Source organism: Schistocerca gregaria, chromosome 8 (genome assembly GCF_023897955.1).
Source record: "Schistocerca gregaria isolate iqSchGreg1 chromosome 8, iqSchGreg1.2, whole genome shotgun sequence".
NCBI lineage: Eukaryota > Metazoa > Arthropoda > Insecta > Orthoptera > Acrididae > Schistocerca > Schistocerca gregaria.
The window spans coordinates 1,707,890-1,725,849 of record NC_064927.1 but is presented as its reverse complement, the minus strand read 5'-3'; positions in this window follow the sequence as shown (position 1 = coordinate 1,725,849).

The window sequence follows — 17,960 nt, the reverse complement described above, 5'->3', positions numbered from 1 at the left end:
CATCCGGATTTAATACAACAGTCACTATGCGCACTTTCCTCCATGGGAGTAATGTCTCAAACAGACTACGCTTTGATCGTTCCGTGGAAGACCAGTAGTGGTTTCCGATGCACATCTGGTGGCATTCTGTAATCTGTGGACTAACAGAGTATTGATGAAACACAGATATTGCATCCGTATTGAATACAACAGATGATATTCGCACTTTCCTCCATGGGGGTAATGTCTCAAACAGTCTACGCTTTGATCGTTCCCTGGACGACCAGTAGTAATTTGCAATGCACATCTGGTTACATTCTGTAATCTGTGGACTAACAGAGTATTGATGAAACACAGAAATTGCATCGGAATTAAATACAACAGTTAATATTCGCACTTTCCTCCATGGGAGTAATGTCTCAAACAGTCTACGCTTTGATCGTTTCCTGGAAGTCCAGTAGTAATTTCCGATGCACATCTGGAGGCATTCTGTAATCTGTGGACTATCAGAGTGTTGATGAAACACAGAAAATGCATCGGGATTGAATACAACAGTCACCATGCGCACTATCCTCCACGGGAGTAATGCCTCAAACAGTCTATGCTTTGATCGTTCCCTGGAAGACCAGTAGTAGTTTCCGAGGCACATCTGGAGGCATTCTGTATTATGTGGACTATCAGAGTGTTGATGAAACACAGAAATTCCATCGGGATTGAATACAACAGTCACCATGCGCACTTTCCTCCATGAGAGTAATGTCTCAAACAGTCTACGCTTTGAACATTCCCTGGAAGACCAGTAGTAGTTTCCGATGCACATCTGGAGGCAATCTGTAATCTGTGGACTATCAGAGTGTTGATGAAATTCAGAAATTGCATCGGGATTGAATACAACAGTCACCATCCACACTTTTCTCCATGGGAGTAACGTCTCAAACAGTCTACGCTTTAATCGTTCCCAGGAAGACCAGTAGTAATTTCTGATGCACATCTGGAGGCATTCTGTAATCTGTGGACTATCAGAGTGTTGATGAAACACAGAAAATGCATCGGGATTGAATACAACAGTCACCATGCGCACTTTCCTCCATGGGAGTAATGTCTCAAACAGTCTACGTTTTGATCGTTCCCTGGAAAACCAGTAGTAGTTTCCGATGGACACCTGGTGGCATTCTGTAATCTGTGGACTTTCAGAGTGTTGATGAAACACAGAAATTCCATCGGGATTGAATACAACAGTCACCAAGCGCACTTTCCTCCATGGGAGTAATTCTCAAACATTATAGGCTTTGATCGTTCCGTGGAAGACCAGTAGTAGTGTCCGATGCACATCTGGTGGCATTCTGTAATCTGTGGACTAACAGAGTATTGATGAAACACAGAAATTGCATTGGGATTGAATACAACAGTCGCCATGCGCACTTTCCTCCATGGGAGTAATGTCTCAAACAGTCTACGCTTTGATCGTTCCCTGGAATACCAGTAGTAATTTCCGATGCACATCTGGAGGCATTCTGTAATCTGTGGACTATCAGAGTGTTTATGAAACACAGAATTTGCATCGGGATTGAATACAACAGTCACCATGCGCACTTTCGTCCATGGGAGTAATTCTCAAACAGTCTAGGCATTGATCGTTCCCTGGAAGACCACTAGTAGTTTCCGATGCACATCTTTAGGCATTCTGTAATCCGTGGACTATCACAGTGTTGATGAAACACAGAAATTGAATCGCGATTGAATACAACAGTCATCATGCTCAGTTTCCTTCCTGGGAGTAACGTCTGAAACAGTCTACGCTTTGATCGCTCCCAGGAAGACCAGTAGTAGTTTCCGATGCACATCTAGATTCATTCTGTGATATGTGGACTGTCAGAGTGTTGATGAAACACAGAAATTATATCGGGATTGAATATAACAATCAATATTCGCACTTTCCTCCATGGGAGTAATGTCTCAAACAGTCTACGGTTTGATCGTTCCCTGGAAGACCTGTAGTAATTTCCGATGCACATCTGGTGGCATTCTGTAATCTGTGGACTAACAGAGTATTGATGAAACACAGAAATTGCATCGGGATTGAATACAACAGTTAATATTCGCACTTTCCTCTATGGGAGTAATGTCTCAAACAGTCTACGCTTTGATCGTTCCCTGGAGGACCAGTAGCAGTTTCCGATGCACAGCTGGAGGCATTCTGTTATCTGTGGACCTTCAAAGTGTTGATGAAACACAGAAATTGCATCGGGAGTGAATAAAACAGTCACAATCCGCACTTTCCTCAATGGGAGTAATGTCTGACACAGTCTACGCTTTGATCGTTCCCTGGAAGACCAGTAGTAATTTCCGATGCACATCTGGAGGCATTCTGTAATCTGTGGACTATCAGAGTGTTGATGAAACACAGAAATCCCATCGGGATTGAATACAACAGTCACCATGCGCACTTTCCTCCATGGGAGTAATGTCTCAAACAGTCTACGCTTTCATCGTTCCCTGGAAGACCAGTAGTAGTTTCCGATGCACATCTGGAGGCATTCTGTAATATGTCGACTATCAGAGTGTTGATGAAACACAGAAATTCCATCGGGATTGAATACAACAGTCACCATGCGCACTTTCCTCCATGAGAGTAATGTCTCAAACAGTCTACGCTTTGAACATTCCCTGGAAGACCAGTAGTAGTTTCCGATGCACATCTGGAGGCAATCTGTAATCTGTGGACTATCAGAGTGTTGATGAAATTCAGAAATTGCATCGGGATTGAATACAACAGACACTATCCACACTTTTCTCCATGGGAGTAACGTCTCAAACAGTCTACGCTTTAATCGTTCCCTGGAAGACCAGTAGTAATTTCTGATGCACATCTGGAGGCATTCTGTAATCTGTGGACTATCAGAGTGTTGATGAAACACAGAAAATGCATCGGGATTGAATACAACAGTCACCATGCGCACTTTCCTCCATGGGAGTAATGTCTCAAACAGTCTACGTTTTGATCGTTCCCTGGAAGACCAGTAGTAGTTTCCGATGGACACCTGGTGGCATTCTGTAATCTGTGGACTTTCAGAGTGTTGATGAAACACAGAAATTGCATCGGGATTGAATACAACAGTCACCATGCGCACTTTTCTCCATTGGAGTGATGTCTCAAATAGTCTACGATTTGATCGTTGCCTGGAAGACCAGTAGTAGTTTTCGGTGCACATCTGGTGGCATTCTGTAATCTGTGGACTATCAGAGCGTTGGTGAAACACTGAGATAGCATCGGGATTGGATACAACAGTCACCATGCGCACTTTCCTCCATGGGAGTAATGTCTCCAACAGTCTACGCTTTGATCGTTCCCTGGAAGACCAGTAGCAGTTTCCGATGCACAGCTGGAAGCATTCTGTAATCTGTGGACCTTCAAAGTGTTGATGAAACACAGAAATTGCATCGGGAGTGAATAAAACAGTCACAATCCGCACTTTCCTCAATGGGAGTAATGTCTGACACAGTCTACGCTTTGATCGTTCCCAGAAAGACCAGTAGTAGTTTCCGATGCACATCTGGAAACAATCTGTATTCTGTGGAGTATCAGAATGTTGATGAAACACAGAAATAGCATCGGGATTGAATACAACAGTCAATATTCGCACTTTCCTCCATGGGAGTAATGTCTCAAACAGTCTACGCTTTGATCGTTCCCTGGAAGACCAGTAGTAATTTCCGATGCACATCTGGAGGCATTCTGTAATCTGTGGACTATCAGAGTGTTGATGAAACACAGAAATCCCGTCGGGATTGAATACAACAGTCACCATGCGCACTTTCCTCCATGGGAGTAATGTCTCAAACAGTCTACGTTTTGATCGTTCCCTGGAAGACCAGTAGTAGTTTCCGATGGACACCTGGTGGCATTCTGTAATCTGTGGACTTTCAGAGTGTTGATGAAACACAGAAATTGCATCGGGATTGAATACAACAGTCACCATGCGCACTTTTCTCCATTGGAGTGATGTCTCAAATAGTCTACGATTTGATCGTTGCCTGGAAGACCAGTAGTAGTTTTCGGTGCAAATCTGGAGACATTCTGTAATCTGTGGACTATCAGATTGTTGATGAAACACAGAAATTGCATCGGGATTGAATACAACAGTCACCATGCGCACTTTCCTCCATGTGAGTAATGTCTCAAACAGTCTACGCTTTGAACATTCCCTGGAAGACCAGTAGTAGTTTCCGATGCACATCTGGAGACATTCTGTAATATGTGGACTATCAGAGTGTTGATGAGACACAGAAATTCCATCGGGATTGAATACAACAGTCACCAAGCGCACTTTCCTCCATGGGAGTAATTCTCAAACATTATAGGCTTTGATCGTCCCGTGGAAGACCAGTAGTAGTGTCCGATGCACATCTGGTGGCATTCTGTAATCTGTGGACTAACAGAGTATTGATGAAACACAGAAAATGCATTGGGATTGAATACAACAGTCGGTATGCGCACTTTCCTCCAAGGGAGTAATGTCTCAAACCGTCTACGCTTTGATCGTTCCCTGGAAGACCAGTAGTAATTTCCGATGCACATCTGGAGGCATTCTGTAGTCTGTGGACTATCAGAGTGTTTATGAAACACAGAATTTGCATCGGGATTGAATACAACAGTCACCATGCGCACTTTCGTCCATTAGAGTAATTCTCAAACAGTCTAGGCATTGATCGTTCCCTGGAAGACCACTAGTAGTTTCCGATGCACATCTTTAGGCATTCTGTAATCCGTGGACTATCACAGTGTTGATGAAACACAGAAATTGAATCGCGATTGAATACAACAGTCATCATGCGCAGTTTCCTTCCTGGGAGTAACGTCTGAAACAGTCTACGCTTTGATCGCTCCCAGGAAGACCAGTAGTAGTTTCCGATGCACATCTAGATTCATTCTGTGATATGTGGACTGTCAGAGTGTTGATGAAACACAGAAATTATATCGGGATTGAATATAACAATCAATATTCGCACTTTCCTCCATGGGAGTAATGTCTCAAACAGTCTACGGTTTGATCGTTCCCTGGAAGACCTGTAGTAATTTCCGATGCACATCTGGTGGCATTCTGTAATCTGTGGACTAACAGAGTATTGATGAAACACAGAAATTGCATCGGGATTGAATACAACAGTTAATATTCGCACTTTCCTCTATGGGAGTAATGTCTCAAACAGTCTACGCTTTGATCGTTCCCTGGAAGACCAGTAGCAGTTTCCGATGCACAGCTGGAGGCATTCTGTAATCTGTGGACCTTCAAAGTGTTGATGAAACACAGAAATTGCATCGGGAGTGAATAAAACAGTCACAATCCGCACTTTCCTCAATGGGAGTAATGTCTGACACAGACTACGCTTTGATCGTTCCCTGGAAGACCAGTAGTAATTTCCGATGCACATCTGGAGGCATTCTGTAATCTGTGGACTATCAGAGTGTTGATGAAACACAGAAATCCCATCGGGATTGAATACAACAGTCACCATGCGCACTTTCCTCCATGGGAGTAATGTCTCAAACAGTCTACGCTTTCATCGTTCCCTGGAAGACCAGTAGTAGTTTCCGATGCACATCTGGAGGCATTCTGTAATATGTCGACTATCAGAGTGTTGATGAAACACAGAAATTCCATCGGGATTGAATACAACAGTCACCATGCGCACTTTCCTCCATGAGAGTAATGTCTCAAACAGTCTACGCTTTGAACATTCCCTGGAAGACCAGTAGTAGTTTCCGATGCACATCTGGAGGCAATCTGTAATCTGTGGACTATCAGAGTGTTGATGAAATTCAGAAATTGCATCGGGATTGAATACAACAGACACCATCCACACTTTTCTCCATGGGAGTAACGTCTCAAACAGTCTACGCTTTAATCGTTCCCTGGAAGACCAGTAGTAATTTCTGATGCACATCTGGAGGCATTCTGTAATCTGTGGACTATCAGAGTGTTGATGAAACACAGAAAATGCATCGGGATTGAATACAACAGTCACCATGCGCACTTTCCTCCATGGGAGTAATGTCTCAAACAGTCTACGTTTTGATCGTTCCCTGGAAGACCAGTAGTAGTTTCCGATGGACACCTGGTGGCATTCTGTAATCTGTGGACTTTCAGAGTGTTGATGAAACACAGAAATTGCATCGGGATTGAATACAACAGTCACCATGCGCACTTTTCTCCATTGGAGTGATGTCTCAAATAGTCTACGATTTGATCGTTGCCTGGAAGACCAGTAGTAGTTTTCGGTGCACATCTGGTGGCATTCTGTAATCTGTGGACTATCAGAGCGTTGGTGAAACACTGAGATAGCATCGGGATTGGATACAACAGTCACCATGCGCACTTTCCTCCATGGGAGTAATGTCTCCAACAGTCTACGCTTTGATCGTTCCCTGGAAGACCAGTAGCAGTTTCCGATGCACAGCTGGAAGCATTCTGTAATCTGTGGACCTTCAAAGTGTTGATGAAACACAGAAATTGCATCGGGAGTGAATAAAACAGTCACAATCCGCACTTTCCTCAATGGGAGTAATGTCTGACACAGTCTACGCTTTGATCGTTCCCAGAAAGACCAGTAGTAGTTTCCGATGCACATCTGGAAACAATCTGTATTCTGTGGAGTATCAGAATGTTGATGAAACACAGAAATAGCATCGGGATTGAATACAACAGTCAATATTCGCACTTTCCTCCATGGGAGTAATGTCTCAAACAGTCTACGCTTTGATCGTTCCCTGGAAGACCAGTAGTAATTTCCGATGCACATCTGGAGGCATTCTGTAATCTGTGGACTATCAGAGTGTTGATGAAACACAGAAATCCCGTCGGGATTGAATACAACAGTCACCATGCGCACTTTCCTCCATGGGAGTAATGTCTCAAACAGTCTACGTTTTGATCGTTCCCTGGAAGACCAGTAGTAGTTTCCGATGCACATCTGGAGGCATTCTGTAATATGTCGACTATCAGAGTGTTGATGAAACACAGAAATTCCATCGGGATTGAATACAACAGTCACCATGCGCACTTTCCTCCATGAGAGTAATATCTCAAACAGTCTACGCTTTGAACATTCCCTGGAAGACCAGTAGTAGTTTCCGATGCACATCTGGAGACATTCTGTAATATGTGGACTATCAGAGTGTTGATGAAACACAGAAATTCCATCGGGATTGAATACAACAGTCACCAAGCGCACTTTCCTCCATGGGAGTAATTCTCAAACATTATAGGCTTTGATCGTTCCGTGGAAGACCAGTAGTAGTGTCCGATGCACATCTGGTGGCATTCTGTAATCTGTGGACTAACAGAGTATTGATGAAACACAGAAATTGCATCGGGATTGAATACAACAGTCACCATGCGCACTTTCCTCCATGGGAGTAATGTCTCAAACAGTCTACGCTTTGATCGTTCCCTGGAAGACCAGTAGTAATTTCCGATGAACATCTGGAGGAATTCTGTAATATGTGGACTATCAGAGTGTTGATGAAACACAGAAATTCCATCGGGATTGAATACATCAGTCACCATGCGCACTTTCCTCCATGGGAGTAATGTCTCAAACAGTCTACGCTTTGATCATTCCCTGGAAGACCAGTAGTAGTTTCCGATGCATATCTGGTGGTATTCTGTAATCTGTGGACTATCAGAGTGTTGGTGATACACAGAGATAGCATCGGGACTGAATACAACAGTCACCATGCGCAGTTTTTTCCATGGGAGTAATCTCTCAAACAGTCTACGCTTTGATCGTTCACAGGAATACCAGTAGTAGTTTCCGATGCACATCTGGAAACAATCTGTATTCTGTGGACTATCAGAGTGTTAATGCAACACAGAAATAGCATTGAGATTGAATACAACAGTCAATATTCGCACTTTCCTCCATGGGAGTAATTTCTCAAACAGTCTACCATTTCATCGTTCCCTGGAAGGCCAGTAGTGGTTTCCGATGCACAACTGGTGGCATTCTGTAATTTGTCGACTATCAGAGTGTTGATGAAACACAGAAAAAGCATCCGGATTTAATACAACAGTCACTATGCGCACTTTCCTCCATGGGAGTAATGTCTCAAACAGACTACGCTTTGATCGTTCCGTGGAAGACCAGTAGTGGTTTCCGATGCACATCTGGTGGCATTCTGTAATCTGTGGACTAACAGAGTATTGATGAAACACAGATATTGCATCGGTATTGAATACAACAGATAATATTCGCACTTTCCTCCATGGGGGTAATGTCTCAAACAGTCTACGCTTTGATCGTTCCCTGGACGACCAGTAGTAATTTGCAATGCACATCTGGTTACATTCTGTAATCTGTGGACTAACAGAGTATTGATGAAACACAGAAATTGCATCGGGATTAAATACAACAGTTAATATTCGCACTTTCCTCCATGGGAGTAATGTCTCAAACAGTCTACGCTTTGATCGTTTCCTGGAAGTCCAGTAGTAATTTCCGATGCACATCTGGAGGCATTCTGTAATCTGTGGACTATCAGAGTGTTGATGAAACACAGAAATTACATCAGGATTGAATACAACAGTCACCATGCGCACTTTCCTCCATGGGAGTAATGTCTCAAACAGTTTACGCTTTGATCGTTCCCTGGAAGACCAGTAGTAGTTTCCGATGCACAACTGGAGGCATTCTGTAATATGTGGACTATCAGAGTGTTGATGAAACACAGAAAATGCATCGGGATTGAATACAACAGTCACCATGCGCACTATCCTCCACGGGAGTAATGCCTCAAACAGTCTATGCTTTGATCGTTCCCTGGAAGACCAGTAGTAGTTTCCGAGGCACATCTGGAGGCATTCTGTATTATGTGGACTATCAGAGTGTTGATGAAACACAGAAATTCCATCGGGATTGAATACAACAGTCACCATGCGCACTTTCCTCCATGAGAGTAATGTCTCAAACAGTCTACGCTTTGAACATTCCCTGGAAGACCAGTAGTAGTTTCCGATGCACATCTGGAGGCAATCTGTAATCTGTGGACTATCAGAGTGTTGATGAAATTCAGAAATTGCATCGGGATTGAATACAACAGTCACCATCCACACTTTTCTCCATGGGAGTAACGTCTCAAACAGTCTACGCTTTAATCGTTCCCTGGAAGACCAGTAGTAATTTCTGATGCACATCAGGAGGCATTCTGTAATCTGTGGACTATCAGAGTGTTGATGAAACACAGAAAATGCATCGGGATTGAATACAACAGTCACCATGCGCACTTTCCTCCATGGGAGTAATGTCTCAAACAGTCTACGTTTTGATCGTTCCCTGGAAGACCAGTAGTAGTTTCCGATGGACACCTGGTGGCACTCTGTAATCTGTGGACTTTCAGAGTGTTGATGAAACACAGAAATTGCATCGGGATTGAATACAACAGTCACCATGCGCACTTTTCTCCATTGGAGTGATGTCTCAAATAGTCTACGATTTGATCGTTGCCTGGAAGACCAGTAGTAGTTTTCGGTGCAAATCTGGAGACATTCTGTAATCTGTGGACTATCAGATTGTTGATGAAACACAGAAATTGCATCGGGATTGAATACAACAGTCACCATGCGCACTTTCCTCCATGTGAGTAATGTCTCAAACAGTCTACGCTTTGAACATTCCCTGGAAGACCAGTAGTAGTTTCCGATGCACATCTGGAGACATTCTGTAATATGTGGACTATCAGAGTGTTGATGAAACACAGAAATTCCATCGGGATTGAATACAACAGTCACCAAGCGCACTTTCCTCCATGGGAGTAATTCTCAAACATTATAGGCTTTGATCGTTCCGTGGAAGACCAGTAGTAGTGTCCGATGCACATCTGGTGGCATTCTGTAATCTGTGGACTAACAGAGTATTGATGAAACACCGAAATTGCATTGGGATTGAATACAACAGTCGCCATGCGCACTTTCCTCCATGGGAGTAATGTCTCAAACAGTCTACGCTTTGATCGTTCCCTGGAAGACCAGTAGTAATTTCCGATGCACATCTGGAGGCATTCTGTAATCTGTGGACTATAGGGTGTTGATGAAACACAGAAATTCCATCGGGATTGAATACAACAGTCACCATGCGCACTTTCCTCCATGGGAGTAATGTCTCAAACAATCTACGCTTTGATCGTTCCCTGGAAGACCAGTAGTAGTTTCCGATGCACATCTGGAGGAATTCTGTAATATGTGGACTATCAGAGTGTTGATGAAACACAGAAATTCCATCGGGATTGAATACATCAGTCACCATGCGCACTATCCTCCATGGGAGTAATGTCTCAAACAGTCTACGCTTTGATCATTCCCTGGAAGACCAGTCGTAGTTTCCGATGCATATCTGGTGGTATTCTGTAATCTGTGGACTATCAGAGTGTTGGTGATACACAGAGATAGCATCGGGACTGAATACAACAGTCACAATGCGCAGTTTCCTCCATGGGAGTAATGTCTCAAACAGTCTACGCTTTCATCGTTCCCTGGAAGACCAGTAGTAGTTTCCGATGCACATCTGGAGGCATTCTGTAATATGTCGACTATCAGAGTGTTGATGAAACACAGAAATTCCATCGGGATTGAATAAAACAGTCACCATGCGCACTTTCCTCCATGAGAGTAATGTCTCAAACAGTCTACGCTTTGAACATTCCCTGGAAGACCAGTAGTAGTTTCCGATGCACATCTGGAGGCAATCTGTAATCTGTGGACTATCAGAGTGTTGATGAAATTCAGAAATTGCATCGGGATTGAATACAACAGACACCATCCACACTTTTCTCCATGGGAGTAACGTCTCAAACAGTCTACGCTTTAATCGTTCCCTGGAAGACCAGTAGTAATTTCTGATGCACATCTGGAGGCATTCTGTAATCTGTGGACTATCAGAGTGTTGATGAAACACAGAAAATGCATCGGGATTGAATACAACAGTCACCATGCGCACTTTCCTCCGTGAGAGTAATGTCTCAAACAGTCTACGCTTTGATCGTTCCCTGTAAGACATGTAGCTTTTTCCGATGCACATCTGGAGGCATTCTGTAATCTGTGGACTGTCAGAGTGTTGATGAAACTCAGAAATTCCATCGGGATTGAATACAACAGTCACTATGCGCACTTTCCTCCATGGGAGTAAGTCTCAAACAGTCTATGCTTTGATCGTTCCCAGGAAGACAAGTAGTAGTTTCCGATGCTCATCTGGGGGCAATCTGTAATCTGTGGACTATCAGAGTGTTTATGAAACACAGAATTTGCATCGGGATTGAATACAACAGTCACCATGCGCACTTTCGTCCATGGGAGTAATTCTCAAACAGTCTAGGCATTGATCGTTCCCTGGAAGACCACTAGTAGTTTCCGATGCACATCTTTAGGCATTCTGTAATCCGTGGACTATCACAGTGTTGATGAAACACAGAAATTGAATCGCGATTGAATACAACAGTCATCATGCGCAGTTTCCTTCATGGGAGTAACGTCTGAAACAGTCTACGCTTTGATCGCTCCCAGGAAGACCAGTAGTAGTTTCCGATGCACATCTAGATTCATTCTGTGATATGTGGACTGTCAGAGTGTTGATGAAACACAGAAATTATATCGGGATTGAATATAACAATCAATATTCGCACTTTCCTCCATGGGAGTAATGTCTCAAACAGTCTACGGTTTGATCGTTCCCTGGAAGACCTGTAGTAATTTCCGATGCACATCTGGTGGCATTCTGTAATCTGTGGACTAACAGAGTATTGATGAAACACAGAAATTGCATCGGGATTGAATACAACAGTTAATATTCGCACTTTCCTCTATGGGAGTAATCTCTCAAACAGTCTACGCTTTGATCGTTCCCTGGAAGACCAGTAGCAGTTTCCGATGCACAGCTGGAGGCATTCTGTAATCTGTGGACCTCCAAAGTGTTGATGAAACACAGAAATTGCATCGGGAGTGAATAAAACAGTCACAATCCGCACTTTCCTCAATGGGAGTAATGTCTGACACAGTCTACGCTTTGATCGTTCCCTGGAAGACCAGTAGTAATTTCCGATGCACATCTGGAGGCATTCTGTAATCTGTGGACTATCAGAGTGTTGATGAAACACAGAAATCCCATCGGGATTGAATACAACAGTCACCATGCGCACTTTCCTCCATGGGAGTAATGTCTCAAACAGTCTACGCTTTCATCGTTCCCTGGAAGACCAGTAGTAGTTTCCGATGCACATCTGGAGGCATTCTGTAATATGTCGACTATCAGAGTGTTGATGAAACACAGAAATTCCATCGGGATTGAATACAACAGTCACCATGCGCACTTTCCTCCATGAGAGTAATGTCTCAAACAGTCTACGCTTTGAACATTCCCTGGAAGACCAGTAGTAGTTTCCGATGCACATCTGGAGGCAATCTGTAATCTGTGGACTATCAGAGTGTTGATGAAATTCAGAAATTGCATCGGGATTGAATACAACAGACACCATCCACACTTTTCTCCATGGGAGTAACGTCTCAAACAGTCTACGCTTTAATCGTTCCCTGGAAGACCAGTAGTAATTTCTGATGCACATCTGGAGGCATTCTGTAATCTGTGGACTATCAGAGTGTTGATGAAACACAGAAAATGCATCGGGATTGAATACAACAGTCACCATGCGCACTTTCCTCCATGGGAGTAATGTCTCAAACAGTCTACGTTTTGATCGTTCCGTGGAAGACCAGTAGTAGTTTCCGATGGACACCTGGTGGCATTCTGTAATCTGTGGACTTTCAGAGTGTTGATGAAACACAGAAATTGCATCGGGATTGAATACAACAGTCACCATGCGCACTTTTCTCCATTGGAGTGATGTCTCAAATAGTCTACGATTTGATCGTTGCCTGGAAGACCAGTAGTAGTTTTCGGTGCACATCTGGTGGCATTCTGTAATCTGTGGACTATCAGAGCGTTGGTGAAACACTGAGATAGCATCGGGATTGGATACAACAGTCACCATGCGCACTTTCCTCCATGGGAGTAATGTCTCCAACAGTCTACGCTTTGATCGTTCCCTGGAAGACCAGTAGCAGTTTCCGATGCACAGCTGGAAGCATTCTGTAATCTGTGGACCTTCAAAGTGTTGATGAAACACAGAAATTGCATCGGGAGTGAATAAAACAGTCACAATCCGCACTTTCCTCAATGGGAGTAATGTCTGACACAGTCTACGCTTTGATCGTTCCCAGAAAGACCAGTAGTAGTTTCCGATGCACATCTGGAAACAATCTGTATTCTGTGGAGTATCAGAATGTTGATGAAACACAGAAATAGCATCGGGATTGAATACAACAGTCAATATTCGCACTTTCCTCCATGGGAGTAATGTCTCAAACAGTCTACGATTTGATCGTTCCCTGGAAGACCAGTAGTAATTTCCGATGCACATCTGGAGGCATTCTGTAATCTGTGGACTATCAGAGTGTTGATGAAACACAGAAATCCCGTCGGGATTGAATACAACAGTCACCATGCGCACTTTCCTCCATGGGAGTAATGTCTCAAACAGTCTACGTTTTGATCGTTCCCTGGAAGACCAGTAGTAGTTTCCGATGCACATCTGGAGGCATTCTGTAATATGTCGACTATCAGAGTGTAGATGAAACACAGAAATTCCATCGGGATTGAATACAACAGTCACCATGCGCACTTTCCTCCATGAGAGTAATATCTCAAACAGTCTACGCTTTGAACATTCCCTGGAAGACCAGTAGTAGTTTCCGATGCACATCTGGAGACATTCTGTAATATGTGGACTATCAGAGTGTTGATGAAACACAGAAATTCCATCGGGATTGAATACAACAGTCACCAAGCGCACTTTCCTCCATGGGAGTAATTCTCAAACATTATAGGCTTTGATCGTTCCGTGGAAGACCAGTAGTAGTGTCCGATGCACATCTGGTGGCATTCTGTAATCTGTGGACTAACAGAGTATTGATGAAACACAGAAATTGCATCGGGATTGAATACAACAGTCACCATGCGCACTTTCCTCCATGGGAGTAATGTCTCAAACAGTCTACGCTTTGATCGTTCCCTGGAAGACCAGTAGTAATTTCCGATGAACATCTGGAGGCATTCTGTAATCTGTGGACTATAGGGTGTTGATGAAACACCGAAATTCCATCGGGATTGAATACAACAATCACCATGCGCACTTTCCTCCATGGGAGTAATGTCTCAAACAATCTACGCTTTGATCGTTCCCTGGAAGACCAGTAGTAGTTTCCGATGCACATCTGGAGGAATTCTGTAATATGTGGACTATCAGAGTGTTGATGAAACACAGAAATTCCATCGGGATTGAATACATCAGTCACCATGCGCACTTTCCTCCATGGGAGTAATGTCTCAAACAGTCTACGCTTTGATCATTCCCTGGAAGACCAGTAGTAGTTTCCGATGCATATCTGGTGGTATTCTGTAATCTGTGGACTATCAGAGTGTTGGTGATACACAGAGATAGCATCGGGACTGAATACAACAGTCACCATGCGCAGTTTCCTCCATGGGAGTAATCTCTCAAACAGTCTACGCTTTGATCGTTCACAGGAATACCAGTAGTAGTTTCCGATGCACATCTGGAAACAATCTGTATTCTGTGGACTATCAGAGTGTTAATGCAACACAGAAATAGCATTGAGATTGAATACAACAGTCAATATTCGCACTTTCCTCCATGGGAGTAATTTCTCAAACAGTCTACGATTTGATCGTTCCCTGGAAGGCCAGTAGTGGTTTCCGATGCACAACTGGTGGCATTCTGTAATTTGTCGACTATCAGAGTGTTGATGAAACAAAGAAAAAGCATCCGGATTGAATACAACAGTCACTATGCGCACTTTCCTCCATGGGAGTAATGTCTCAAACAGTCTACGCTTTGATCGTTCCGTGGAAGACCAGTAGTGGTTTCCGATGCACATCTGGTGGCATTCTGTAATCTGTGGACTAACAGAGTATTGATGAAACACAGATATTGCATCGGTATTGAATACAACAGATAATATTCGCACTTTCCTCCATGGGGGTAATGTCTCAAACAGTCTACGCTTTGATCGTTCCCTGGACGACCAGTAGTAATTTGCAATGCACATCTGGTTACATTCTGTAATCTGTGGACTAACAGTGTATTGATGAAACACAGAAATTGCATCGGGATTAAATACAACAGTTAATATTCGCACTTTCCTCCATGGGAGTAATGTCTCAAACAGTCTACGCTTTGATCGTTTCCTGGAAGTCCAGTAGTAATTTCCGATGCACATCTGGAGGCATTCTGTAATCTGTGGACTATCAGAGTGTTGATGAAACACAGAAATTCCATCAGGATTGAATACTACAGTCACCATGCGCACTTTCCTCCATGGGAGTAATGTCTCAAACAGTTTACGCTTTGATCGTTCCCTGGAAGACCAGTAGTAGTTTCCGATGCACAACTGGAGGCATTCTGTAATATGTGGACTATCAGAGTGTTGATGAAACACAGAAAATGCATCGGGATTGAATACAACAGTCACCATGCGCACTATCCTCCACGGGAGTAATGCCTCAAACAGTCTATGCTTTGATCGTTCCCTGGAAGACCAGTAGTAGTTTCCGAGGCACATCTGGAGGCATTCTGTATTATGTGGACTATCAGAGTGTTGATGAAACACAGAAATTCCATCGGGATTGAATACAACAGTCACCATGCTCACTTTCCTCCATGAGAGTAATGTCTCAAACAGTCTACGCTTTGAACATTCCCTGGAAGACCAGTAGTAGTTTCCGATGCACATCTGGAGGCAATCTGTAATCTGTGGACTATCAGAGTGTTGATGAAATTCAGAAATTGCATCGGGATTGAATACAACTTTCACCATCCACACTTTTCTCCATGGGAGTAACGTCTCAAACAGTCTACGCTTTAATCGTTCCCTGGAAGACCAGTAGTAATTTCTGATGCACATCTGGAGGCATTCTGTAATCTGTGGACTATCAGAGTGTTGATGAAACACAGAAAATGCATCGGGATTGAATACAACAGTCACCATGCGCACTTTCCTCCATGGGAGTAATGTCTCAAACAGTCTACGTTTTGATTGTTCCCTGGAAGACCAGTAGTAGTTTCCGATGGACACCTGGTGGCATTCTGTAATCTGTGGACTTTCAGAGTGTTGATGAAACACAGAAATTGCATCGGGATTGAATACAACAGTCACCATGCGCACTTTTCTCCATTGGAGTGATGTCTCAAATAGTCTACGATTTGATCGTTGCCTGGAAGACCAGTAGTAGTTTTCGGTGCAAATCTGGAGACATTCTGTAATCTGTGGACTATCAGATTGTTGATGAAACACAGAAATTGCATCGGGATTGAATACAACAGTCACCATGCGCACTTTCCTCCATGTGAGTAATGTCTCAAACAGTCTACGCTTTGAACATTCCCTGGAAGACCAGTAGTAGTTTCCGATGCACATCTGGAGACATTCTGCAATATGTGGACTATCAGAGTGTTGATGAAACACAGAAATTCCATCGGGATTGAATACAACAGTCACCAAGCGCACTTTCCTCCATGGGAGTAATTCTCAAACATTATAGGCTTTGATCGTTCCGTGGAAGACCAGTAGTAGTGTCCGATGCACATCTGGTGGCATTCTGTAATCTGTGGACTAACAGAGTATTGATGAAACACAGAAATTGCATTGGGATTGAATACAACAGTCGCCATGCGCACTATCCTCCACGGGAGTAATGCCTCAAACAGTCTATGCTTTGATCGTTCCCTGGAAGACCAGTAGTAGTTTCCGAGGCACATCTGGAGGCATTCTGTATTATGTGGACTATCAGAGTGTTGATGAAACACAGAAATTCCATCGGGATTGAATACAACAGTCACCATGCGCACTTTCCTCCATGAGAGTAATGTCTCAAACAGTCTACGCTTTGAACATTCCCTGGAAGACCAGTAGTAGTTTCCGATGCACATCTGGAGGCAATCTGTAATCTGTGGACTATCAGAGTGTTGATGAAATTCAGAAATTGCATCGGGATTGAATACAACTTTCACCATCCACACTTTTCTCCATGGGAGTAACGTCTCAAACAGTCTACGCTTTAATCGTTCCCTGGAAGACCAGTAGTAATTTCTGATGCACATCTGGAGGCATTCTGTAATCTGTGGACTATCAGAGTGTTGATGAAACACAGAAAATGCATCGGGATTGAATACAACAGTCACCATGCGCACTTTCCTCCATGGGAGTAATGTCTCAAACAGTCTACGTTTTGATTGTCCCCTGGAAGACCAGTAGTAGTTTCCGATGGACACCTGGTGGCATTCTGTAATCTGTGGACTTTCAGAGTGTTGATGAAACACAGAAATTGCATCGGGATTGAATACAACAGTCACCATGCGCACTTTTCTCCATTGGAGTGATGTCTCAAATAGTCTACGATTTGATCGTTGCCTGGAAGACCAGTAGTAGTTTTCGGTGCAAATCTGGAGACATTCTGTAATCTGTGGACTATCAGATTGTTGATGAAACACAGAAATTGCATCGGGATTGAATACAACAGTCACCATGCGCACTTTCCTCCATGTGAGTAATGTCTCAAACAGTCTACGCTTTGAACATTCCCTGGAAGACCAGTAGTAGTTTCCGATGCACATCTGGAGACATTCTGCAATATGTGGACTATCAGAGTGTTGATGAAACACAGAAATTCCATCGGGATTGAATACAACAGTCACCAAGCGCACTTTCCTCCATGGGAGTAATTCTCAAACATTATAGGCTTTGATCGTTCCGTGGAAGACCAGTAGTAGTGTCCGATGCACATCTGGTGGCATTCTGTAATCTGTGGACTAACAGAGTATTGATGAAACACAGAAATTGCATTGGGATTGAATACAA